Below are 26,629 nucleotides of genomic sequence, written 5' to 3'. Positions count from 1 at the left end.
AAAACAAAAACAAAATTTTCCATTAACCTAATCTAAATCATGAGCTATGGAAAGGAATTCTGAAAAGTTCTATAATGAGAGAAAGCATGGAAGAAGACTTTATTGCAAAGATAGAAATGAGCATGGTGAAAGAGATCTAAAGCAAAGCATTAACCTTCTAACAAACTGCAACCCTAGAAATCCTATGGAGAAGGAAAATCTGTGTTTTTGTGGCAGGAAGAGGGTCTTGACCTCAGTTCATGGTCCCAAAGGGAGGAAAGGAAGCCAAGGCACTGTTGCGGGCCTTTTGTATCTTATTTCTATCACTGTTCAACCTGTTATAGAAAACAAAAATGAGAACAACCTTCTAAATCACCAAAAGCAACCTATTCTTAACCAATAAAGAAATTCATCTAACCGCAACTAATCCATAAACTGAAACAAAGCATATAAAATTTACAAACAAGAGGAGCTCGGCTGCTTGGATTGGGCCCTAACCCAAGAGTTTCAACCCTCTGAGGTAACTCAGTGCTAGCTCAAAAAGGATATCATCTTTATTATCAAAATAATAATAGGATTACATGAAACTGTCACCAAAAGTAAGCTCGAAGTTGAGCAAATCAAAGCTGCAACAAAAATTTGACCAAGTCCCTAGTGAGGCCCTAGGCCTCTCTACTTATACAAATGAAGCTTCCAACAGCTTCCTCAAAATCAGGGAGGCTTGGCTCCCAAAACTCGAGATAAACATAAGTTATCCTCCACTTGCTCGGCTGCCTCCTAGTGCATTGATTTGGTTGTTTGTGCTCCAAGCTGCATGAAGGAGAATTCGAAGTGGGGAGTAATAAATGAGGGGGATTCCCTCCTATAAATCCTCTCCTTTGTCCACTTCAAATTATTGCTGCCAATTGTCCATTAAATCTTTGACTTTGTCTTCAAAATTCAACAAAAATCTGCATTAAACACATATTAGACTCCATGGCATCATAACCAACCCAACTCACTCCATAAGCATAAATATAATAAAAAAACATGCAATAAGCTAAGAGAATGGTTCATTAAACTATGTTAGGAGGCAAAATGAGCCCATATAATTTCCTATTTATGGGGCTCATCATCACCCCATATTGAAGGTTTTGCTCATCCTCTGAGCAACTTAGTCCATCTCCTCATCTTTGATGGCCCTGGTGGCCTCCAAAACATCCCATGCTTCTGATGTGATCTCCTCTTCTTTGTCATGGAATCCTGCCTATCTACCTCTTCCCACTGTTATTGCTCTTCTTCCTCTTTTATGCCTTCTAGCATGCCTACTAGCAGTGGGGTACTCGATTTGAGGCCAATCCAATTGACCTTCAAGCTCTGCATGGAGTGCTTGTACATTGGCACTCTCCTTAAAGCCTCTTTCATCCTTGTTGGGGAGTGATACTCCCTGATCTGCAAACTGTGTGGTAAGGTCTTCCACCTCCTCATACAAGCATGGATACAGTCATCCCCAAGTAATCTTTCCATATCCTCAAAATATGCAATTACTTGAGCCTGATCATTGATATATTTAGGGGCAATTTGAGGATTATTTGCAAGTAGCTAGTGTGTGCTGATGAGAGCCATGGGATCTGATGGCTCAACTCTGATCATTAAGGGCTCATTCTGCTCCTTTATCATCAACTTTCTTATTTCTGCTGCCCTTAACTCCTCATGATTCATCCATGATGCCATGGCCATTAGTTTCACGTCCCCTATACTAGCATTGGGGTCCCACACATTCATGTCTATGAGGGGCATGTTATGCAGATAGAATTCTATTATTTTTGCCTTGTCTTCTAATGAGCTTTGGTCACACAAGTCCATAAATTGTCTGTAATCTTGAAAAGGCATTGTGCATCTCTGTGCCAAAGTCTTTATCTGAAACTGTAGCCATTGGTCCTTGAGGTATAATCCATAGGATTTTGTTGGTGTTCTACATTGCAGTGCCTCCATGGACCAGTTGGCCATGCATGCCAATTGTGTCTCTTTCTCCTTTAGTTGCCTTCTTAGCAATTCATTTTCAGTTTGGAGTTGGCTTCTTGCAATTGCCTCCCTATGTCTGACAGCGCTTAACTCCCTACCAATTTCTCTAAGCTTGTTCTCCATGTGGCCAACATCCTCAACTCCCTTGGATTTGGCTATTTGCATCCACCGATGTGTTCTTATTTTTTCCTTTTCTAATTCAAAGAATAGGGGGATTGCAAATGCTTGTGGAATTATCCTTCCTCCTTTAAGGAGATGGTAATAGGAGGCAAGGCTAGGCTGGGGATCAGGATCTTGTGGCTCTGTAGCCTCCTCCTTCCCATTTGGTTGTCCTTCTATCCTTTTTTCAAGTTTTTCAACCTCCTATAGTCTTGACAGGGTCTCCTGTAGAATAGTCTGTGCCTCCTGTAGAACTATTTTTGAGTCCTATAGTTGCACTTTTTCCTTCCAGGTGGAAGATCTAGGAGTTCCTCTTTCATATGTGATAGGAGTTTTAGAGGGAGATTCTTCCCCTTTGACAGTGGGTGAATATTCAATTGTAATGGGCACTGTTGAAGATTGCTAGGGTTTCCCTAATTTGATCCTTGTGCTTTTCCTGGCCTTGAAATACATTGAGGTCTACCTCTTCCTCTTTTGTTTTGGCTTAATTGGGGTGTTGAGGGTAGTGAGAGCAGCTGTTGCCTCTCTTTCTAGGGTCTCAGGAGACACTTTTGTCTTTTCTGCCCTTTTTTCTCCTCCTTCTATCTTTTTCTCTGTCTCTGTTTGTTTTGTTTCTTCCTCCTCTGTTTTGGTTTCTTCCTTCTCTATTTTGGTTTCTTCCTTCTTTGTTTCTTGTTCCTTAGTTTCTTCCCCTTCTCCCCCTTACTGCTCTTCCTCCTCACTATCAGAAGGACTGATATCATAGGTGAGGGTCTTTATGTCATCTTCTGCTGTCATGTTCTGGAAAATCTCCCATGCTATGGGGATTGTGAATGTATGGAGGGCCTCTTCCACTAAAATTTTAATTAGCCCATGGTGAGCCAGCTGATCTGGACTCCCTGCCTTGAAATTAATACTGGAGTTTATCAGGGACTGCAAGAGAAAATAGGGGATGTTGAGTTTTTGGGGTGTTGGAGTGTCCATGCTATATCTCAGCTCATGGAGGATTCTAAAATGGTAGCCATAGACTACGCTATACCTCCCTTCACAGGAAATATATTTGATGATTTGGTAACTGACCTCATCCTAAGGGTAGGGTATACTTGTCCTTCTAATGCCATTTTTATCTTCTATAGGATGTTCATTGTTTTGGAAGAAGTTTCTCTTAGCAACCTGTCCAATGGGTTTTTCATCTTTGCTCCAAGGAAATCCAAGAGGAAGGGTGGTAACCCTACTGATAAATTCTAGGGTGATTTCCATGGAAATACCTCTAAGAGTGACAGTGGCATGGGTTCTTGAGTGAGGGACTTGTTAGAGTCGGTCTAGTAGCCCTCCACCAGAGACCAAAAATCTTTGCATTTCATAATTAGGTGTCTCATCAGTGTGATCATGTTGCATCCCATTAGGCATGCCATAACCCTGGTGGAGAAGCTTATGTCTTTTATTCCCCTCTTGTTTGGCACTGTTGGATCATGTTTTCTTGAGTAAATAAAATCTTCACAAGGTCATTTCCCTGTTTTAAATGTCAAGGTCTTAGATCTAGGGTTGAGTCAAGCTTTGTCTTGAGATGTCATAAAGGACTAGCAGGCCAGAGGCATGTTCGTCATAAAGCATCATTTTAATAACTCTTATCATTGTACAGCTAATTTTTACCTTGTTTTCAAAAACCCCGTTTTTGAAGACAAAGGTCATTATCTCATTTTTGTAAAAAATTGTAAAAAGTTCAAATTCTTCGAAAGTTGGCATGCAGCCTTAGTCTCCTTTGCCAAGACATCTCAGAAGCTATCCCTGCAAAAATTTTCAAGAGAAATCATCATTTCAACCAATTTATTTTGAAAAAAGGAAACCAGAAGTCAGCAGCAATTAATTCAAAAAGTGTCATTTCAAAAACATTATAAAGTGGGTTTTGGGCAAATTAAATTCAAAAGTGAGCGTATAAAAGCCCCTCCCTCCTCATTGGTAACTCATTTGCCTCTCAACACTTCAAGAGAATACTTGTCAAGTCGATTTCAAAGTTCATTGAGCGAATTCGGAAATTACAGCGGCGCGCTACGCATCAGAGGAGGCACGCTATGCGTTGGGGGCGTGCTATGCATCAGCGCGCATTTTCCAGTGCAAATTAACTCATGCGCTACGCGTTGGAGGCGCGCTACGCATCAGGCTAGGCGTGCTACACGTAGGGCTTCTTGCTCAGGAAATCGCCAGCAAGCCACCAAAACTACTTCTCTCTCAAAATCTTTTCAGGTAGGCCTCTAATCCATGGTGACTTTGGTTTGGCTAAGATGAATGAGAAATGAACATGCAAAAAATGCCATGCTAATATGGAGTAAAAACCATACCTTGATGTGTCAAAATTTAAAAATGTAAATGTGCTAGGGTTTCATTGAAATTTGCTGCCCAAGGTTACCCATTTTCCATTCCTCTTTTCCCATATTTTCATCACCATTTTCCTTGACATTTTTCCATGCAATCATATGATTTCCCTATTAAAAATCATTAAAATCCCTAAACCCTACTAATTCCTAAAACCCTATGTAAATTTCCTAAACCCTACTTCCCATTAAAATCCCACAAATTATGATTGTATATGTTCCATGTTCCTTTCCTAAAATTTCCTTTCACATTTGTTTTCCCTTATCCCCTTAATGTTCCCTTTTCCCTAACATTTCCCACGTGTGTTTGTCCCCTTGGTAACAACATTTAAACAAGTCAAAACATCAGTTCATTGGGTGCACAGTCAACATTATTTTTCAGTCACTTACCTCCAAAACCATGTCAGAAACTGAAATAGATTATGAGCAAAGTGATGACCGTGAATCAACACCAGAGGTAGAGGTGCCAAGGAGGCATCACAGGGGTGGTAAAGGTGGTCAGCATGTCAGGGAGGAGCCCACCTCTTTGGCTTATCTACAAGCTTGTCCACTTGCAGTGACATGTTTTTGATACCAATCATGTTATGAATATTGCGAGAGAATCTCCGAAATTCAACACCACAGGGAATTGGCCCGCTTGTTTGTCCTACATTTGCACAATGGGCATGTGAATCTTGCAGGAGTGGACTTCACATTGTCACCCGAGATTGTTGCTCAAGCAACAGGGATACCCAATATTGGAGAAGAGTGGAACAAGCGCCAGCAGTTGGAAAGATTTCATTATGAGCCATATATCAAACCTGTATATATGAGGCACCTAACTGTTGTTTTTCCCTTCAGATTCTTAAGAGACGAGTATGCACCTTTGATGAGGATCATCATTCGCTATTTCACTTGCGAGGGCAGATTTTCATGTTTATATTTGTACCATATCCGTTTGTTGATGCATTTCACACGGGTACGAATGATGAACATTCCATTCTTCATGTGTCGAAATATAGAGAGGATGGTACCCTTGGTGCAAAGAAAGAGCCCAGCACAACAACACAAGAGCATCCATCATTATGCACTGATCAAGATTGTGGTCATGCATCAGTTGGCACAACAGGGTATTCCATGGGAGGATTTCATTTCTCGTGACTTGTTCACAGTGCCACAGCCACCTCCTGAGGTTGTTCGTGATGAGGGAGGGCCTTCACATCAGTTTGACATTCCAGAGCCCGAGCATGTCAGCTCCCCTCCATTTGTTACATATCAGAGAGGCCACAGGGCCTTATTTGCATCTGCACGGCGAGTATTATCTTCACACCAGGTGAAAGTGGTCTCGCCTTCTTCATCAGCACAGCGAGTGTTATCTCCACCTCATGTGGAAGGGGCCTCGCTTTCGACAACAGCACAGGTACCGGAGAGAGGCAAGCAGCCCATGATTGAGGAGGGACTGTGAGGTGATCTAGACATTGACATTATTGACCTTGACATCACTTCTCTTAGCTCGGAGCTAAAGGAGATCATTCAGCAACAAAAGGCTGAAAATCGCTTGTTGCAGCAGAAGTTGGAAATGGAAAATTGGAGAATCACCTACTTAGAGCAGCGCAACAAGCAACTAGAGAATGAGCACACTCTTGATGAGTTGCGGAGGATCCATGAAGACCGCAACTTGGCTCGCAAGAGACCCGGTGATTTGACACCCATTGAGCGAGAGGCTATGCTCATCCGGGTCAATACTCATTTGGAGAAGTTGCTGGCCAAGGAAAACAGGGAAAAGGACATGCTCCGACACATGAAGAATCACTATTGGGCTCGAATGCATGTGTGTAAAGCAAGAATGAAGGTACTCAAAGGACGGTTGGCCAAGGCACTAAAACGGAGAAAAAGGCCCGATCCCCTTCATATTTTGGTTGAGGCTTCCTTGAAGGAGCATGGCACTAAATGACACACCTTCAGCTCAAATTTCAGAGAATTTGGAGCAATTTTGGTCATTTTTGAATTTTTTTTGGTCAAAAAACAAGTTTTTGCCCTCAACGCGTAGCGCGCTGCACGCTACCCTGAAGATGGGCAAGTCCATTTCTCAAAAACTCAGCATTTTTGGATTTTTCATGACAAATTACACTTGCTCAACAATTTCCAAGACATTTCATCAGGTTTTGAGCCCTCAGAAGGTCAAAAAACATGCAAAAAATGACTTTCTGCCACTTTTCGGACACACAGGAAGCAGTCTTGGGCGATTGCAATTTTGGAGGGGCAAATGGACACCAAATTGAGAAATTATACTTGGGTTGGAAAGTAGACATCCAGAGCTTTCCAACAAGCCTACTGTTTCCTCATTTGGATGCCGGGAAGTGCCTCAAACGTTGGCTTAAATGCGCGCTACGCGTAGAGAATTGGGGCGCTACGCATCAGGGAAATTTGCTAGATTTTCACCTATAGCTCAGCAAAATGCAGATTTGACTAGTTTTAATTTTTTGGAGTGATTTTTCTTCCTCCTTGATGTAATTGATGTAATTTTATGATGTCATAGAACTTATTTATCTCTTCTAGAAGATTCATTCATAAAAAGTCAAAAATTTAATGAATGAATTGGTTTCCTAGCTTATAGAGGCAAGTTGTTTTGACTGCCTAGATGTTAGTGCTCAGTTTAGAATTGGTTGAAACAGCTCCTAGAAGGATGAGATCGACCCCTAGATGCAAGGAAAGGTGTTATCTTGCCTATATTATGTATTTTCTTAGTCATTTTCATGGTTGGACTCTTGAGGGATAAGCTTAGACTGTATTTCTCTTTGTATCTCTGCAATTTTGGTAAAGGAAAGACCAGGGTTTTGCAGCCCTCTTTGGGATTCCTGTGGTTACTTGTGTTGATGGTTTGCTTCTCTTATGTAATTGTAAGTTTTATTATGTGCATCATTTTCTCACTTTTCCTTCTGCAAATTAGGCAAATGAAGTGATAAGGTAGAATTCATGATTGCTATGCTCTGCCTTTAAGTTTGCTTAATATCAATGTTTTCATCTGTTTAAGGAGAACTCATAGTGATTTCTTGCTCTCCTTAGCTCCTCACCAGTCATTCCTATCCACCCAACTCTTTCAAACGCATCAAGACAGTCTCCTACCTTGCCCCAAAAAGACCTCTGCAAAAGTTGTGTCTCATCCCCGCACCCAAAATTGTTGTGCTCAGTTTTCCAAAAAAACTCTAAAAAATTTAAAATCAAACTTTCCCTATCAGTTTACTAGCCTAAAAACAGTGTTCTTTATTGGTCATCTCCGCCCTTTGAATACTTTTTGCCGAGATAGACCCGGAGAGAGCCCTCTCCTACCCCGTAGGGCTAGCTACGAGGCTAAGTGGTTTGATGTTGCCTTGGATTTTTTCTTTTTCAGCCTGAGGCCAAATTCAAGCACTAACAGGACTAAAGAAAGGGAAAATTCCTGAGCAACTTTTTCATCAAACCCTCAGAATTTCTCAGAAAATGGCATCAAATTTTCCCTGGTGAATATGGCTACTACTTGGGGATGTTCATGGAGCCTGGTTGAATTGGTGGGCCCCTTCGTCATGAATCCTCCTATATTTGTTCTTATACCCCTTTTGAACACCCAATGAAAAGATGGAGACAAGAATTTTGAAGAAAATAGGAAAACAGAGGAAAACAATGTTTTTTTAAGAAAACAGGCAGAAACGTTTTATGTAATTCCCCTTCTTCTGTGGACTCAATTCCTCCTTAAAATGATATCACTCCTTGCACATATTGATAATCAAGGTAGGTATGCATGGAACCTACCTCCCCAAGCTAGGAATCGAGCAAAAAACCTGTGTTATCTCCTTAAAAGCAGCTCACTGCCCCTCTTGTAGAACCTGTAAGTGCTTATGTAGAACGCTAATAGTAGGAGGATGGGTGAGAGCGATGGATAACGGTGGTTTCAAGGCTGTGGGGTGAAAAGGAGCTTGCTGCAGCTAAGTGGACGAGGATGGAATGAAAGAAAAGGTGGTGAAGGAGTTTCGAGGAGGAGTACTTATTTCTTCTTTTAGATATTTTCAGTGATGGGGTGAGATGGAAAAAATGTAAGTTGCCATATTTGGACCGTTGGCCCCCACCTCCCTTGTCATCATGGTTTCTTCCTGCAATCATCTCTCATCATTGCATCGGAGTTTGCATACCCTCCACTACCTATCCTTGGGATCTTTCTCTGAGTTGACTATGCGCATGTGTGGTGGCATCTTTAGATGAGTGCAGTCAACTAGATGAAGGAGGCCAAGTTAACCGGCCACCTTTTCTCATTCAACCCTAACCATCTCATTCACTTATGCATATATTTCAATTACACAAATGCAACAGAGAAGTGGGTTAGTCACTTACCTATGATTCGAATGTATGTGTTGTGAGGTATTTTGGCTCCTTTTGCTGCTGCATGCTTGTATTTCCTTTGCTACATGCTCTCTGCTATCTGATGTGTAGTTGTTTGTCTTGTGTAGGTATCCTCTGGCTGGATCTAAGCTGCATATGTCTCCTTCAATCCCATGGTTGCACTTTTTTTGCTGTTGTGGCTTGATTTTAATGGGATCAACTGCTACAAGAATTCCTACAGGAGCTCCTGTAGTTGCTTCTCCCTTTAAAATTTTAGCGATTTTTTTTGTGCTGGGAGCTATGAGGATGATGCCAAAGATGCTGATGCAGATGGGGAGGTACTAGGTAAGCTACAGATGAGATTTGAGGTGCTTTTTGTTTTTCCTAAAAACTAGTTTCTGTGTTTTTCTGTGACATGAAGAGAAAAAAATGATGATGCTGATGTGATGCAAGTGTGGAATGGATGGCAAGGAGGGTTGATAGCTATAGGAGGGTTTACATGCTCTTCATGAAGCTTCCCAGCCCCTCAAACTACTTTTTGGAACCATTTCTGGCTCTCTGTGATTCCTACAGGAGCCTCCTGTAGAAAACACAGGGCCTCCTGTAGAACACACAGTTTCCGGAAAAAACACAGTGGGGTGGAAGAAAGGTAAGAATTGATAGAGAAGAGTGTGGAGGAGGTGAAATAGGATCTTTGGCATATTCTCTTGCTCCCTGTGGTCCTCATGTAACCTACAATATACATTAAAATTCAATTTTCCTTTTCTTCTTTTTTCTCTTTTTTTTTTTTGAAAACAACTAAAGAGCCTCAAGGAGGTTTTCACACTAATTGCCTGCCCTGGGTGCCTCCAAGGGAGGTTTTCACTGAGGGATCTTATTCTCTTTTTCTTTTCTTTTCTTTTTCTCTCTCTTTTTTTTTTTTTTGCATCACTAAGCCGCCTCAGAAGAGGTTTTCAACTCAATGATGGGACTCAAGCGCCTCATCGAGGTTTTCACTTGAGTCCTTATTTTTTATTTCTTTTTTCTATTTCTTCAGTGGGTGGGTGAAGTGGAGGCTAAGAAATGCTCCACTACCATCATTTTCTTATTCAGATCTTCAATAAACACTCGCTTGGAGAGGGGCTTCTTGTAAATTTTCAACTTATGTCCATTAACAAGCATGGGGATGGCTTCCTCATCAATGGTTCTAATCAGAGCTAAACCATTGTCATTACATTTTTCCACAGTGTAGGGTCTCAGCCGTCCTGTCCTCAGCTTGCCTTTGAAGTCTTTATACCTTGAATCATAAAGCCCAATCCCCCCATTGGAATTGCTTCTCCTTTATATTTTTGTCATGCCATATCTTCCTCTGAAACTGAACTACCTATGTGTGGAGAAGGGCCTGCAATTGTTCATCCAATCCATTGAGCTGGAGTAGTCTTTCCTTCTGTGCATGGCTGAGGTCTAGATCCAGCTGAGCTACCATCCTTAGTGTATTGAATTCAAATTCTATTGACAGCAAAGCCTTCTTCCCATAGACTAGTTCATAGGGTGTGAACCCTTTGGTGGTCTTACATGTTGTGTTGTAGGCCTAGGTGGCCTCAACTAATCTCTTCGCCCAATCTTTTCTGCTGCTGCTCACTACCTTGGTCAAAATTCCTTCCAACGCTCTGTTGGTGACTTCCACCTACCCATTGGCTTGTGGATGGTAAGGGTTGTAAGTCATGTGCTTGATTTTATGATGTGTGAGCAGGTCCTCAATCAAATTGGAAGTGAACTGACTGCCTTGATCTGTGACCAATTCTCTTGGATACTTGAACTTGTAGAATATTTTTTCTCTCAAAAACTCAGTTATTTTTTCCTATGTTGCTGCTTTGATTGCTTTTGTTTCTGCCCACTTTGTCAGGTAATCGGTGCACACAATGATGTATTGCTTCTATTTTGAAGGAGGGTTGATAGGACCCACAAAGTCCATGCCCCACTTCTCAAATGGCTCAAAGGTCACTTGAGGTTGCATGGGCATCTCATCCTTTGGAGTAGGTTTCCCCATCCTTTGACACCGATCACATTGGCTGGTGTATCTCCTCACATCTTGATGAAGAGTGGGCCAATAGTAGCCTGCTTGCAAGATCTTGAAGGCAGTTCTCTTCGCTGCAAAATGACCTCCACAAGGCCTGTCATGACAGGTCAGGAGGATGTCAAAAACTTCCTCCTCCCTGACACATCTTCTCAAGATCTGATCTGGGCCAAGTTTGAAGAGATTACCCCCAATCCAGGTGAAAGGGGCACTTTTCCTCACTATCTTTCTCTTCTCCTTCGAGGATAGGTGTGGTGGGAACTGTGCTGAAACCAAGTAGTTTTCTATATCAGCAAACCATGGAGAGAGTACTGAGATAGAAAACAGGTGTTCATCTGGAATTTGATAATCCACCATTCCTTCTTCACCTGCAAGCAAATTTACTCTAGACAAAAAGTCAGCAACAACATTTTCTTTACCAAGCTTATCAACAATGGTCAAATCAAATTGTTGTAGTAAAAGTAACCATCTAATAATGCGAGCATTTACATCCGGTTTGTTCATTAAATATCTAATTGCAGCATGATCAGTGTGTAGGAAGGTTTTATAGCCTGTGATATAATGTCTGAATTTGTTTAAAGAAAGCACAACAGGTAGGAGTTCCTTCTCGGTCAATGTATAGTTTAATTCTGCCTTTGACAAATTTTTGCTTATAAAGTATATGGCATAAGGTAAATGTTCATCAATTTGACCCAAGGCTACTCCTATTGCTTTATTCGAGGCATCTGTATGAATGCAGAAAGGTAGGGCCCACTTTGGGCCTCTCAAAATTGGGGCAGTCACAAGTTTACTCTTCAAGGTATCTAAGGCTTCTTGATAGTTTTTTGACCATACAAATTCAACATCTTTCCCTAGAAGACCAAACAACGAAGAGGCTAGCTTACTGAAATCTTTAATGAATCTTCGGTAATACCTAGCTAAGCCTAGGAAACTTCTAGCATCTCTCACCTTTTGAGGAGGTGGGACCCTTTCGATGATGGCAATTTTGTTGGGGTCCACCTGCAATCCTTGTTGAGATATTGCATGACTTAGCACGGTCCCTTCAGTCATCAAAATTCACATTTTTCCCGACTGAGGGACAGATTCATATCAATACATTTGTCCAATACTTCTCCTAGGTTAGATAAATCTCCCTGAAAGTCAGAACCATAAGGAGTAAAATCATCCATATATATTTCCACTACATCATGAGCCAATTCAGAAAATATACTCAATACCGCTCTCTGGAAAGTGGTTGGAGCGTTGCACAAACCAAAAGGAAGGACCCGGTATGCAAAGGTACACCAAGGACAAGTGAAAGTGGTATTATCCTGGTCTTTCGGTTTGATTTGAATCTGATTGTACTCGCTAAACCCATCTAGGAAGGAGAAAACTTTTCCCCACCAGACCATCTAACACTTGATCTATGAAAGGTTAAGGAAAATGGTCCTTTTTAGTGGCTTTGTTCAACTCATGATAGTCGACACAGATTCTCCACTTGTAATTTTTCTTTGGCACTAGCACCAAAGGAGAGACCCATTCACTATCAGAGATGGGGTAAATGAATCCTGCATCAAGTAACTTTTGCAACTCTTCCTTAACAATGTCTTTGAGTGTTAGATTCATCCTCCTTTGAGGCTGCCTGACTGGTTTGCAATCTTCCTTAATGTATATATGATGAGTACATACTGAAGGGTGCACTCCCTTCATCTCCTTATAACTCCAGGCGAAGGCATCTAAATGTGTTCTCAATAAGCTGCACAGCTCCTTCTCCTGGGATGTGGATAGGATGGATTGATTTTCAAGGCTCTTTCTGGGCCGAACTCTATATTCTTAACATGGAGAGAGGTCGGGTTGGCCACACAGAGATCAGTTAAGGGGTTGTCTTGGGTTTCTTTCACTATGTCTTCTAATGGCAAGGTACTGGGGGGTGGATTCTGAATTAAATTTTCAATGATATCATCCTCATCTTGCGGTTTCCCCCTAATGGCAGTTTCTAATGCATAAAGTGGTGCAGAATAGACTTTATCCTCATCCTCCTCCTCCAACCAGAGAGGTAGATCATGTTCTAGAAAGGGTTGGGCAGGAGGGTATAGGATTAACTATTTGGGTATATGCCCATTCTTGATGGCCATGTTCCCAGCCCGACAGCTGATGTAGGCATCGGCAGTAGCCAACCAGGGTCTTTCTAGGATGAGAAGATACCTAGTGAGCTTTTCCTTCGGCTGGAGAACTAAGAAGTCAGCAAGGTACTCCCAAGAATCAATGGAGACCATCACATCTTCCAAAATCCCTTCAGGAATCACAGTGGAGTGGTCTGCTAGTTGTAGTATTGTCGTGGTCTTCCTCAAGGAGCCCTGGAGGTTAAGTTTGAGCATGGTTTCCTTTGTCATCACATTAATGGCAGCTCCTAGATCAATCAAGGTATGTGGGATCATGGTGCCATTGATGTGGACATCAACTACTGGGCTTCTAGGGTCCAAATATTTTGGACAGATTACCTGCCCCAACATCAGGTCGGATAGTTGTCCTATGACATTGATGGTTGGGGCATCTCTCTTGTGCCTGCCTGGATGCCTAAAGCACTTCTCTTTGATCAACCTATTGTATATAGGCACATCTTTTATGGCTTGGAGAAGTGGTATCTTCACACATAATTATTTCAATTCTCCCAGAAGTTCAGCTTCTTCTGGGGTAGGTTGTGTTGTCTCGGATAGTCTCCCAAGAAAGGGTGGAATTGCTTTAGGTTCACTTTCCTCTTTATCTTCCTCAACCTCCCTAGGTGGGGGCTAGCTATCTGGGAGAACCTTCTCAGATCACAAGTTAATCTCTTGAATCTCCAAAGCATAAGTTGGGCATGATGGTTCCCCACTATATACTTGTTGAGCCTGTCTATTGTTCGGGTTTGAGTTCGACTGGGTAGGCATTTGGGGTTGCTTTGGTGGAGCAGGAGGAAATGGTTGTGGTTAAGTAAGTGGTGGAGGAAAAAGAGCGGAAGGAGAGTTGTACTGGGGCCTCCACCCCTGATGAGATGCATTCCACTGAGGTTGCGGCTGAGTATAGGATTTAAATGAATGAGCGGCTAGTTGGGCATGATATTGAGATGGAAAGGACCAATGAGGAGGCGTGGACCAGATAGGATGAGTAGGGGGTCCCCAAGAAGGTATGGAAGTGACTTGGTTGGGGTTGTAGTATGCCTGAGATGTCCCTTGCATCCCCTGCTGGTATGGTCTAGGTCCATGCGGTCTCCTTTGGTTCATGAAATAGAGTGGTTTAGTGGCTCCTTCGGCCCCCTGGTATATAGCTTTGAGTCCAGGCAAGGAAGGGCACTTATCTATAGAATGATCTTCTTCATAGACTGAACAAACCTCTATAGAGTTCAATGGACATTCATTCCAAGGATGCCTCCTGGTGCACCTAGGCCAAAAAATGGCCAAAGCCCTCTCTGCTTCCTCTTGTTTCCTTTTGATATGCAAGGTGTCCATTTTCATGGTAAGAGTCTGCAGCATCTCACTCTTGAAGTCTTCCAGGATGTTTCCAAGTTCACCATTGATGGATGAATTGGATGAGGAGGTACTGGCTATGGGTTGACTCCCCTTACCTCTCTTTCTGGCTACTCTAGAATGGTTTCTAAAAATAGTCTTTAAGTCCTCATAAGGTAGTTGGTAGATGTCTCCCCCAGCCAGTGGATAGAGGGTGTCTAGAAGGTCTTTCGGAATTCCCCTAAGCAGGACCAACTTCAGGGATTCAGGGTCAAGTGTGCACCTGGCCCTTTTATAACTGAGTTGGAACCTCTCTTCATAATTTTCCAAGGATTCATCACTTCCCATGGTCATTCGAAATATTTCTTCCGTAGTATCTTTTGACCTACAGTAGTCTCGATATTTGTTGTTAAAGGCCTGCTGCATCTGAGCCCAAGTTGTGATGCTATTTCCAGCTAACCCCATGAACTAATGCAATGTTGCATCCTTGAGAGTAGAAGGGAATAGTTTCAACCTTTGCTCATCTTATGCATAGTCATAGGTTTGACAGATCACAACAAACTCAAACAAGAAGGTGTCAGGATATTCTGTAGTCAAACCATGGAAGTGAGGTAGGGTTGAAGCACTTATATTCTTCATTTTGGTGTCCCCATTGGTCTCCCGAATGGGAAAGGTACCTTCTATTCTTTCTCCATTCCCCCTAGCATTTTTGTTTTCAGCCATTGGCTCAGGAGGGATGTTTTCCTCTTCTTCTTCCCTTATAGATTCTTTAAATATCTCTGGTTGTTCACCTAAAGGTTTTTCTTTATCACTGCCACTGAAGAAGAGAGAAGGTTGCCTGTGTGATGTAGTGGGGTGTTGGGCAAGAATTTTCCTGAATTATCTCTACTCCTACGAGGAATGAAAGGAAATATTTTTGTTGGTTTTTGTTTTTTCACTGATTGTACCTACAAAACTGAAATTGATTGAACAAACAAATTGCAACTAACTGAAATGAACTTGCTGAAATGAAATGCAGAACTGAAAAGGAAAGCAAATTAAATGCAGAACTGAAAGCAAGGAAATGACTAATCCACTTTCGCTGAAATGGAAATTGCAGAACTGAAGAGGAAAGTAAGGAAATGCAGAAACTGAAAGAAACAACTACTCTATGTTTGTTGAAATGAACTACTTAGCAGAATGTTGCAAGAGAAAATAGAAGAACGCAATAATCACAGAATACTCTCACGCTTCCCCAGAAACAGCGCCAAAAATTGGTGAGCACCAATATTGCAGCAATAATGCTACAACTCCTGGGCTTCCTACTTTACTCTTATCAACCCGGTAGTTCGTAACAAAATTGGAAGCGACGGTGTTGTATGCACAAGTACTAGTTCTTACTACAGGCTGTCACTTGGTCAGCTAGCGCAAGATCACTAGGAGCTCAAGCCAACTTCTATGGATTTCAGAAGAAGCTCTATATGTGATGAAAGAAAGGAAAGCTTACTCTACAGAGGCTACTCTACTTGCAGAAAGGAAAAATACTAAAATGTAAAGTAAACCTAGCAAACCCTACTTACCTAACTGATCCTAATTTTGCGGAAAGAAAGATGAAAACCATGAAATGAATGCCATTACCTACTCAAGGAAGTAAACAACATCTACTCAAGCTTTTTTAGAAGGAAATGAGAAAAAAAAAAAATCTTTTTGGATTTTTATGTATTTTTATGTGAAATTATCATGCATGTAATTTATTTGTTTGTGAATGTGGCAGTGAATAGGTGGCAATGGAGGGTGGTTTTTGGATTTGAGAGGATGTAGGATGGTGTGTATGGTTCCTAGGAGGTCTCAGGTGACCTTTTAGAGGCTTTTCCCGCAATCGACCTTCAAAAGGAAGCCTATAGGAAAATCTACAAGAGGACACAGGGGATCTACAAGAGGTCTACAGGTGGATGCCAAGAGCAATTTTGAAGGTTTTGAAGGTGTGAGAATGGGTGGAAAGGGTAGATGAAGGTTGGGATGATGTGTTAGGGTGCCTAGGGTTCACCAAGGATCACTTAGGAGAGGGAAGGATGGTCGGGAGAGAGGAAGAAATCCCATTGAAAAACACAGAAAACTAAGGCAGATTTGAGGTGAACTTTGGGCGACCTGTAGAGCATAGATCAGGGAGATAATGTGATGGTTGATAGGTTGACCTGTTGTGAGAAGAGATTTGCTACAACATAATTGAAAGTCAAACAATTAAATCAAGCAAGCAAGGAAACTATGTACATTAAAAAAAATAAAATTTTGCATTAAGCTAATCTAAATCATGAGCTATGGAAAGGAATGATGAAAAGTGCTATAATGGGAGAAAGCATGGAAGAATAATTTATTGCAAAGACAGAAATGAGCATGGTGAAAGAGATCTAAAGCAAAGCATTAACCTTCTAACAAACTACAACACTAGAAATCCTATGGAGAAGGAAAAACTGTGTTTTTGTGGCAGCAAGAGGGTCTTGACCTCAGTTCATGGTCCCAAAGGGAGGAAAGGAGACCAAGGCACTGTTGTGGGTCTTTTGTATCTTCTTTCTATCACTGTTCAACCTGCTATAGAAAACACAAATGGGAACAACCTTCTAAATCGCCAAAAGAAACCTATTCTTAACCAAGAAAGAAATTCGTCTAATAGCAACTAATCCATAAACTGAAACAAAGCATATAAATACAAACAAGAGGAGCTTGGCTGCTTGGATTGGGCCCTAACCCAAGAGCTTCAACCCTTTGAGGTAACTCAGTGCTAGCTCAAAAAGGATCTCATCTTTATTATCAAAATAATAATAGGATTACATGAAATTGTCACCAAAAGTAAGCTCGAAGTTAAGCAAAGCAAAGCTGCAACAAAAATTCGACCAACTCCCTAGCGAGGCCCTAGGCCTCTCTACTTATGAAAATGAAGCTTCCAACAACTTCCTCAAAATCAGGGAGGCTTGGCTCCCAAAACTCTAGATAAACATAAGTTATCCTCCGCTTGCTCGGTTGCCTCCTAGTGCATTGATTTGGTTGTTTGTGCTCCGAGCTGCATGAAGGAGAATTCGAAGTGGGGAGTAATAAATGAGGGGGATTCCCTCCTATAAATCCTCTCATTTTTCCACTTCAAATTATTTCTGCCAATTTTCCATTAAATCTTTGACTTTGCCTTCAAAATTCAACAAAAATCTGCATTAAACACATATTAGACTCCATGGCATCATAACCAACCCAACTCACTCCATAAGCATAAATATAATCAAAAAACATGCAATAAGATAAGAGAATGGTTGATTAAACTATGTTATGAGGCAAAATGAGACCATATAATTACCCATTTATGGGGCTCATTAGTGATAAACTTGTCCATCTAGACAAGACCGAGTTTCACCTTTGCTAGACTCATTAAAACATCAAATAGCGATGGATTCACCTGAGGGGTGGAATTATATAACAAGAATATGTTATCCTCCTCAAGATTGATAAAAAATAAAGAGGTACTAGTCAGAAATGACTGGGAAAAATGGGAAAAAGCCAAGAATACTTAATGGTAGCAGGTCGCTCTTGAACATAACACTTTCACTTCATCACCGTGACTATGTGGGTTGGGTCATTCAGGTTTATGGTTATCACACTGTTGGTCTATCATACCATCCATCACTTTGTTTTCGGTCAATGCTACCAATTCACTTCAGTGTCACTGATATGTTCAAGAGAAGTCATTCAGTTCAAAACTTCAACCTTTACAATACAGTAAACCTTCATTTTCATGCTTGCCATTCTTGAACCTTGTGTCATCAGTCGATGTTTCATCTCCAAAAATCATTTACCTTGTTTCATGTCGTTGATGTGGGATACATCAAGGCCCTCCTGCGACGATTCGCTTCTTGTCGACATTAGCACATCATCCAAGAAGTTGACTTAAAAACACCCCTTTAGTACCTTGAGGCTTTCATACATCAATGGCAGGTTTCTCACTTCCGGCGATAGGTTGACATCACTAGCCTTCGACCGAAAGACTTCGTATGGTGTTCGACATCAAATCATTTATTCACACCATGCGAAATGTATTGCAATACCTTGAGGGTCATTATCATTATCGGTGATTCCTCTCACGTCTGTTAATGGCTCACATCATTGGCTGGTAATCAGACGATGTCTCTCCATGTTCGACTTCAGATCATCTATTCACATGGTTAGACTTGTACATTGAGTGAAGATTGGACGAGATTGAAGACCTTGGATCTAGTATCATCCATCCGAGCTGCGATATATTTTTCAGGAGTACTATATCGAATGTACAATGGCCTTACATTCATGGTCAACCATTCATGGGTCTATATCTATAGATGACTATATTTGTACATGTAATGAAAGTTTATACGCTGAGCATGGGTATGCCTTCCCTCAGCTAGTTTGTGAGAAAAAATCAAAGTATCATGATATATGTTTTGTAACTGATGCAGGTCTCCTTCTGTTTCGAAACCTTCTCTCCAAGTGGTAAAGCATCTCACTTGACATGTTTATTTTCAACTTCACGCTTTAGAGGGCAACTGTTACAGGTCAATTTGGGCACATCAACCCCAACTTCCAGATTCATATTATTAGGGTCCATCAATCCCTAATTCAGTTGTTTTCATTCCCTAATGAGGTCAACCTACTTCATGCTTGCCTCCCAAGAGTTTCATGTCACCATTCATCCAAAAAATGCCCCTAGAGAGATTAGTGCAGATGGCCCTTTATCAGGCTGCAATGCATTGCAGGAACTACACTGTCTGGGTGTTATGCATCACACCTAGCCCTTGTTTCACCTGTGCTAAGCGAGATTCATCGAATTTTTTAAATGAATCCATTGGATTCCTCATCAAATGGATCCTTCTGGAAGTTTCCATATGGATGGAGCTCGCTTTTGGATGAGGAAGAGGATGAATGAACCTTAATCCATTATCCATTCCTCCATGGAACCACTTCCCAATCTTGGCAAAGCATTCGTGAGGGCCATTAATGGATTAACCTCCTCCATTCAGCTATAAATGGACCAAGCACTCAAAGGATGGTCTAGGTTGGAGCTTCTTGAGCTAAGGAAATGTTGTTTGAGTGAGACTTGTAAGAGAGTAATGTTATCATGTCAAATTGTTGCTTCATGAGGAGAGAAGGGTTTGAAACTGGAAGGAAGGCGCTGAATTGAACATGACTTCATGGGTTGTAATCTTTCCTTTATCAATAAAGAGTTCTATGCTTTTTCCCATTCATGTGTTTACATGATGTATATTGTATTTTCGATTCTATAATATGTTTAGTTAGCAAATCATTATGTATGCTTTGATGGTTTTCTGTCTCGGCTTGTGTGCAAGTACCTTCCAAGCGAGTTAAGTACGTAAGGGAGTGGCGAAAGCAGTCAAAGGGAAGAGGGATCGAGCGAGAGATACAGGTTGGTTCTTTTGTTCCTCTTTCTTTTATCTATTAGCTATAGGAAAAGCATTGGAATTACTTTGGTTGTTGTTCTAGACTAGCTACTACGTATAGGGGTTAGTCATTTGAAGAAACACTAAAATTGCCCATAACACCTCCCCCAAGATCTGGATCAGTGGTATCAAAGAAGGTTATGATTCCATGGGAATGAGGGGTTGATGCATATTTCAGTTTCAAAACTTTCATCAATATTCAACAAACTTCAGGCATGTGCTACGTCCTCCACAAAGCATTTTCTTGGGCCAAGTGGGAAGAATTTTTATTTTTTCATTGTTTTTCAATAATGTTTTTTGGTGGCGAGTTTGCAAATCAGATCTGAAATTTTTGGTGAAAAATTTATAAAAAAAATAATATATCTGGATTCCATGCAAAAAAATACCCAAATTAAACAAAAAAATTGGCCGAATCGGAGTTCGGATGAGTGAGATATCGCTAATTTAAAATCAACTATGTTGCAAAAATGTTTCTGATGGTAATTCATGGATGGTGGATCTCCTATCCTTTTTTGCAATTTTGGTGCATAATTTCAAAAAATTGATTATAGATCTGAGCTCCTATCGAAAAATCGCTCAATTTCAAAAAAAAATGGGTTGAATCGAAGTTGTGGGAGATATCGCTGATTTAAAATCAGTTATTTTTTCATAACTTTTGTGACGACAGAAAAGTTGCAACACGAATATGAGATTCTAGAGTGCCCAGATAAGGATTTCCACCACACGAGAACATGAAAAATGGTCCTGTTAGCTCTGCTACAGTTTGCAACATTTTATGGGTTGAATCAAGTCAAACAATGCTGGTTTGGGTTGCAGAGGGTTTGCCGTTGGTTATTTTAGCTTTCCCCTTCATTTGAATTTTCCCTTATAACTCCTGCCACCTTCATTTCCTCCTTCCCTTCCTTTCTCTTGACTCTCCCTATCATCATTATTTTTGGGTGCTTTATTAACCTATTTTGTTTAACCCTCACACTATAGCCCGAGCCCTTTATAATGTGCGAGTATAATAGAATACATAATCTATTGGCGGCCCCCTTACCGGTCACATCATCCGAAATGCGCATTAGTCTTGTACCGTCTGATCATTTCCCGCAGATCCAACGAGCGACGCTTTCCCCGCTCCATCAACCAGATCATGCGTTAGCTCCTAGGAAAGTGGTTTCCCCTGCCGACCTATCTGCCATGCGTCTTCATATCATTGCATCGCACCCGCTTGTACTATTACCGCCTATTCCCATAAGCGGTGCGATAAAACCGCTTTCTGCCTTCCTGTACGACTCCTGGCAGTTAAAGTGTGTGCTCCTTTTGCTCCCGGTCGCCACCAGATCTGATGGCCCTCATCTCTTTATCCACCTATCCTCCTTTAGCCTTTGTCAAATGATCTCCACCGTGTGATTCCATGATCTGACGGTCTTCGTTTATTCCAGCATCTGCCTCCAGATTTCTCCTGCCTCCATCTCCGCCGTCCATCTGAGCTATTCAACGGCCATCATTTATTCTCAGGTTATCGTCCATTTTCGGGCTTTTTTTGTGATTTGAGTTTGTCTTACATGTGTGAAAAAGGAATAGATTGATCCAGCAACCTGCGTATTCAAACCTTCAGCTACCTACATTTAAGAACAGCATGGTCGAGGACAAGAAGGACGGCTTCAAGCAGATCAAGATATAAATCAGTTATGGAGCATTGTACATATTATATCCCGTATGCTCAGGAAGGACACCAAAATATCAGAGAATGTCAAATTTGTAATTAAAACAGTCAGAATGAATCATAGGCCCATAACATTTTGTAAATGCGTTGGTGGTCAGTTAAGACACCTTCACGCGTAGCTTAGCAAAGATATTTTGTAAAAAAACTCTATATATACTCAGAAAAATGATGTAATAGGTTGATGAGTGTTAGATGAGTGTTATTCTGTTGTGAGCTTCAACTTCTGGAGACTGTAACTACTATGTAACTTGCAACTTCTGGTCTTCATTTCCAACTAATACAAGCTTCTTTTGTTGTTAATTGCTCATTTTCACTTCTTCTATGTTCCAGGTTGTGTCTGTTTTGCATTTCTTCATGTGTTGTGAATGTTTAGCATTAGAGGGGCTGCCATCCCACCTCTGTGTTAGAGTTTAGCTGTATCATTGAAATTGCTTGCAGGTTTCTGTCGTTTTAATGCATAGAGAGCTGTCATCCTGTCTGTGTATTAGAAACAAGATTTTCAAACCTTTTAACTGGTTGCAGCCGGCCATCACAGGGTCCTGTGCATCTGCTGGTGTGGTCAGTCTTCTTCATCATCACCTTATCCTCAAATTGTGAGTAATTGGTGGTTAAAAGCCTTGTAGTCTGGGGGTGTTCACCCATGTTTGGGGTCAATCATAGTAGAAGTGCTTATCTGGCTTGAATAAGTAGAATTTATTTCATTCATCCATCATTTTATCCAACATTTTGTTGAGTTTGTAATGTTCCCGAGCATCACTGATATACAACCTAGGTGAGTTTCTTGGGGTGATAACATTAATTGGTGTCGTTGCCGGGAGTGGAGAATCGAACCTCAGCTTCCCTGGGAGAATGACACAGCTTCAAGCTTTGATGACAGACAAGGTTTGAACACAGTTTCTGGTTGTAATCATCTGTCTGGTGACTCCACTGGTGGAAGACCATCCTTTGGCGACTCCACATTGAAGTTCTGGCTCAGTTTGTGAGACACACTTGAAGAAATCCTCATAAATCACCAGCTGAACCAGTGCCTGAACCTGAGAGGACTGCTAAATCGAAGAAAGCTTCACAGAAAGGGGCATCAGGATCAGGTAAGCCTAAGAAGTCTCATGCATCTCTAAAAGATAAATTGATTGCTGAAGATTTACAGTTTGAAGATTTAGAAGTCAGTACTGTTAATAAGGAAAAACCTTCAGAGATTAGTTCAACCCCTTGTACAGTTAGTTCCCCTTTGAATCTCAGTCCAAAGAAAGCTTCCCATTCAGTCCAAAACATCCCTTTGTCTCTGCCATCCATCACATTACTCCCTACCATTCAATCTGCTAGTATTCTTCCAAATATTCCAATCATGGCAGGACAGCAAGCACCTACGAGGATTGAAAGAATTGTTGCTGCTAGATATGGAACTCTTGTTTTGCCTGTCCCTTTAAATCCTATGCCTGTGGGAGAATATCAGAAATATATGCCTAAATTCACTGGTACAGAGGGAGTAACAGCAGAAGAACACCTTGAAGCATTTTACAGTTATGCTGATAATTTAGATATAAGTGAAAATGATGTGTGGATGAGAGTTTTTGTCTAGAGCCTTGATGGAGAGGCTAGGAAGTGGTTTAGAGAATTACCCCAGAGATCAATAACAAATATTGAAGCATTAGATGATGCATTTTTGAAGCAATGGGGAGATAAAAGATTTGTTGTACTACCATACTGAGTTTGGTAACTTAAAGAGGGAAAATGGGGAATCAATACCTGATTTTAACAAAAGATTCAATCAAATGTATAGTAAGATACCAGCTGAGGTAAATCCTACTCCCACTTCTTCCAAACTCACTTATGCCAATGCTTTTGACTCAGATTTCTACCTGTTATTGAGAGAAAGGAGATGTGCTACCCTGGCAGACATGCAAGATGCAGCCCTATAAGTAGAGTCTAATATAATGGCTGCTGAAAAGCTCAAGAGTCAAGCTGATAGAAGGAGACAAAGGAATCAGGCTTCTACTTCTTCTGCATCATCTTCAGAGCCCAAATTAGACAAGATGACTAAGATGATAGAGTCATTGCCTGCTGAAATTTCTAAGCTAAAAGTTGAGCAGAATTCAGGGAAAACAAGGCAGCAAAACACATTTGCTCTAAGAAATCCAAATCCATTCAGAAGAGCAAATGAGCAATTACAAATAATGCAGAGGGGTGAAGAATCAAAAGAAGAACACAAAGTTAAAGCCCCTTTCCAAAATGTAGTCATGGAGGAGGAACAATTTGAAGAAGATGAGGATGAAATTCACTGCATGGAAGATAAAGGCAGTGATGCATTTTTGACATTGGCTGAATATGAAGAATCATTTCTACAAAAACAAAACAGTCAGGAGTGGGACAGAGGAGCTGTTCTACAAACCGGTGACCAGCAGAGATACAATTTGAGGTCTAATGCAAAAAATTTCAAAGAAAATTCTTCCCAAAGAGCTGCTATCCAAACAGAACCTCAGAATACCAGGCAGAGAAGACCAGCAGCTGATCCAGTCATCCTCAAAGCTCCAGTTCAAGAGGTAAAAAGTTCTGATAAGTCATCTTCTTCTTTCAGATTTGAGTCAGAAGTTCAAAAATTGAAAATATCTATGCCTCTGGTTGAGTTGGTGAAGAGTGAAGTATTTAAGAAGCATATCCTTGAAGCCCTTGAGCTAGAAACCAAACAAACCTCCACTGACTCTATTAATTTGTAAGATGAAAAGCCTGCCATTGTTCTTAGCCCCATGGTTGAACCTACTGATAATAATTCTCCATATTTCTATGTCTCATTGACTATACATGACAAAATCCTCCACAACTGCCTGCTAGACACAAGGGCCGGCCACAATCTAATGCCTAAAGCTGTAATGGAAGAGTTGGGCCTTGATATCACTAGACCCTATCATGATTTATTTTATTTTGATTCAAGGAAATTGAAATGTCTTGGATTGATTAAAGATCTAGCCATTAACCTAACTCAGCTACCCATGAAGAGCATGGTGATGGATATTGTGGTAGCAGATGTCCCTCCTAAGTTTGGTATGTTGATTTCGAGAGGGTGGATTAAGAGACTAGGTGGGACATTACAGAATGATCTATCTTATGCCACTGTCCTAGTGTTTGGAGGAGAAAGCAGGAGATTGTACAGAGAAGCACAGTTGGCATACATCATTAGTGATGAGAAGAATCCTACAAATCATCCTATATATGTAGTGGACACTAATTTTGGAGCATGCATTCTCCAAATAGAAGAATCTCAGAAAGCTGAAATGCAGCTCAGGAAACCAACAGTTCAGGCCGAAGAAGAGCAAGGAAGTCTGATTTGGGAGATTTTCTTTGATGGAGCATGTTCCAGGGAGACTGTAGGAGCAGGGGTGGTGCTAGTGTCTCCAGAGAAAGAAAGCTTTCAACTGTCTTTTAAGCTAGTTTTTCAAGTGACAAACAATATAGAAGAGTATGAGGCTCTGTTGTTGGGCCTTAATGTAGCCAAAGACAGAGGAATCAAGAATCTGAAGGTATTTGGAGATGCTGATCTGATCATCCAACAAGTGAATAAAACATTTCAAGCAAAGCACCCAAGGCTAAAAGCATACAGAGATGAGGTATGGAGAATTAGAGACTCTTTTGATTTTTTCTGTATTTCATACATTCCTAGAGCCCAAAATTAGCTTATTGATTCCCTTGTTGTCTCTGATAGTCTATTTATCCCTCCTATGCCTCCCAGATTAGTATATGAAGTGCAAATGAAGTATAGACCATCCTTACCTGACAATGTCCACCATTGGAAAGTTTGTGAAGATGATAATGAGTTGAATAGGTTCTTGCAAGTCATTGATGAATTTTCTGAGATGCAAATTGACCAAGAACATGATGCCTTGGAAGAAAGCCCCCAATCCCAGCTTAGAAAAAAGATTGGTAAAAACAACATTGTCCAACTTCCTAGTAACCATATTCCTAAGGGCCTAATTCCTCTTGAAAGATTGTTTGACCAAAATGATGTGCCTTACAAAGCTGCCCAAAAAGAAGACCAATTTGCAGTCTATAAGCATGATATAGGAAGTCCAGGTCAGCCCAAATTCATAAATCTATCCACTCATTTGTCTGCTGATCAAAGTGCTGAATACTGCAATTTAATGAGGCAATTTGCAGATGTGTTTTCCTGGGAATACAGTGATCTGAAGACATATGACAAGAACATAATTTAGCATAAAATCCCTCTGGAAAAAGAAACTGTTCCTTTCAAATAGAAGCTAAGACCAATAAATCCTATGCTTCTTCCACTGATTGAAAAAGAAATTAAAAAATTGTTGGCTGCTAAAATCATTGTCCCTCTTAGATATTCAAAATGGGTGGCCAACCTAGTGGTGGTGAGGAAGAAGAGTGGAGAAATCAAACTGTGTGTTGATTTTAGAAATTTGAACAAATGCTCCAAGAAAGACAATTATCCTCTGCCCAAGATGGAGCATTTTTTGCAAAAAGTCTCAAGAGCTAAAGTGATGTCATTTTTGGATGGATTTTCAGGTTTCAATCAGATTGTTGTGCACCCAGATGATCAAGAAAAGACTGCATTTACCACTCCTTGGGACACCTTTATGTATGCCAAAATTCCATTTGGATTGATGAATGTTGGAGCCACCTTTCAGAGAGCTATGGATATAGCATTTGTGGGAGAGAAAGACAAATTTGTGCTGATCTACCTTGATGATATAACAGTTTATTCCAGTAGTCATTAAGATCATTTGCATCGTTTGAAAAAAGTGTTCTTGAAGTGAAGAAGGTTTGGAATATCAGTCAATCTCAAAAAATCACAATTTGCTTTACATGAAGGCAACCTGTTAGGACATATTGTGTCTACTGCATGTGTTCAGATTGACCCAGAAAGAGTCAAAGAAATTCAGGCTTTGACTGTCCCAAGATCAAAGAAGGATATCTAGTCCTTTTTGGGAAAAATTAACTTTGTGAGGAGGTTTATTCCAAATTTTGCAGAGTTGGTTAAGCATGTGACCTCCATGTTGAAGAAAGGATTAGAGGTAAGATGGACTAATACAGCAAGACAATCATTTGAGTCAATTAAAAGAGCTATTATGGAGGCTCCCACACTAATAAGCCTAGATTACAGTAAG

This window comes from Pinus tabuliformis, chromosome 2_1 (genome assembly GCF_031772625.1).
Source record: "Pinus tabuliformis cultivar Carrire ecotype Pingquan chromosome 2_1, CPIR1, whole genome shotgun sequence".
NCBI classification, from domain to species: domain Eukaryota; kingdom Viridiplantae; phylum Streptophyta; class Pinopsida; order Pinales; family Pinaceae; genus Pinus; species Pinus tabuliformis.
Note: the sequence above shows the minus strand (reverse complement) of the source record.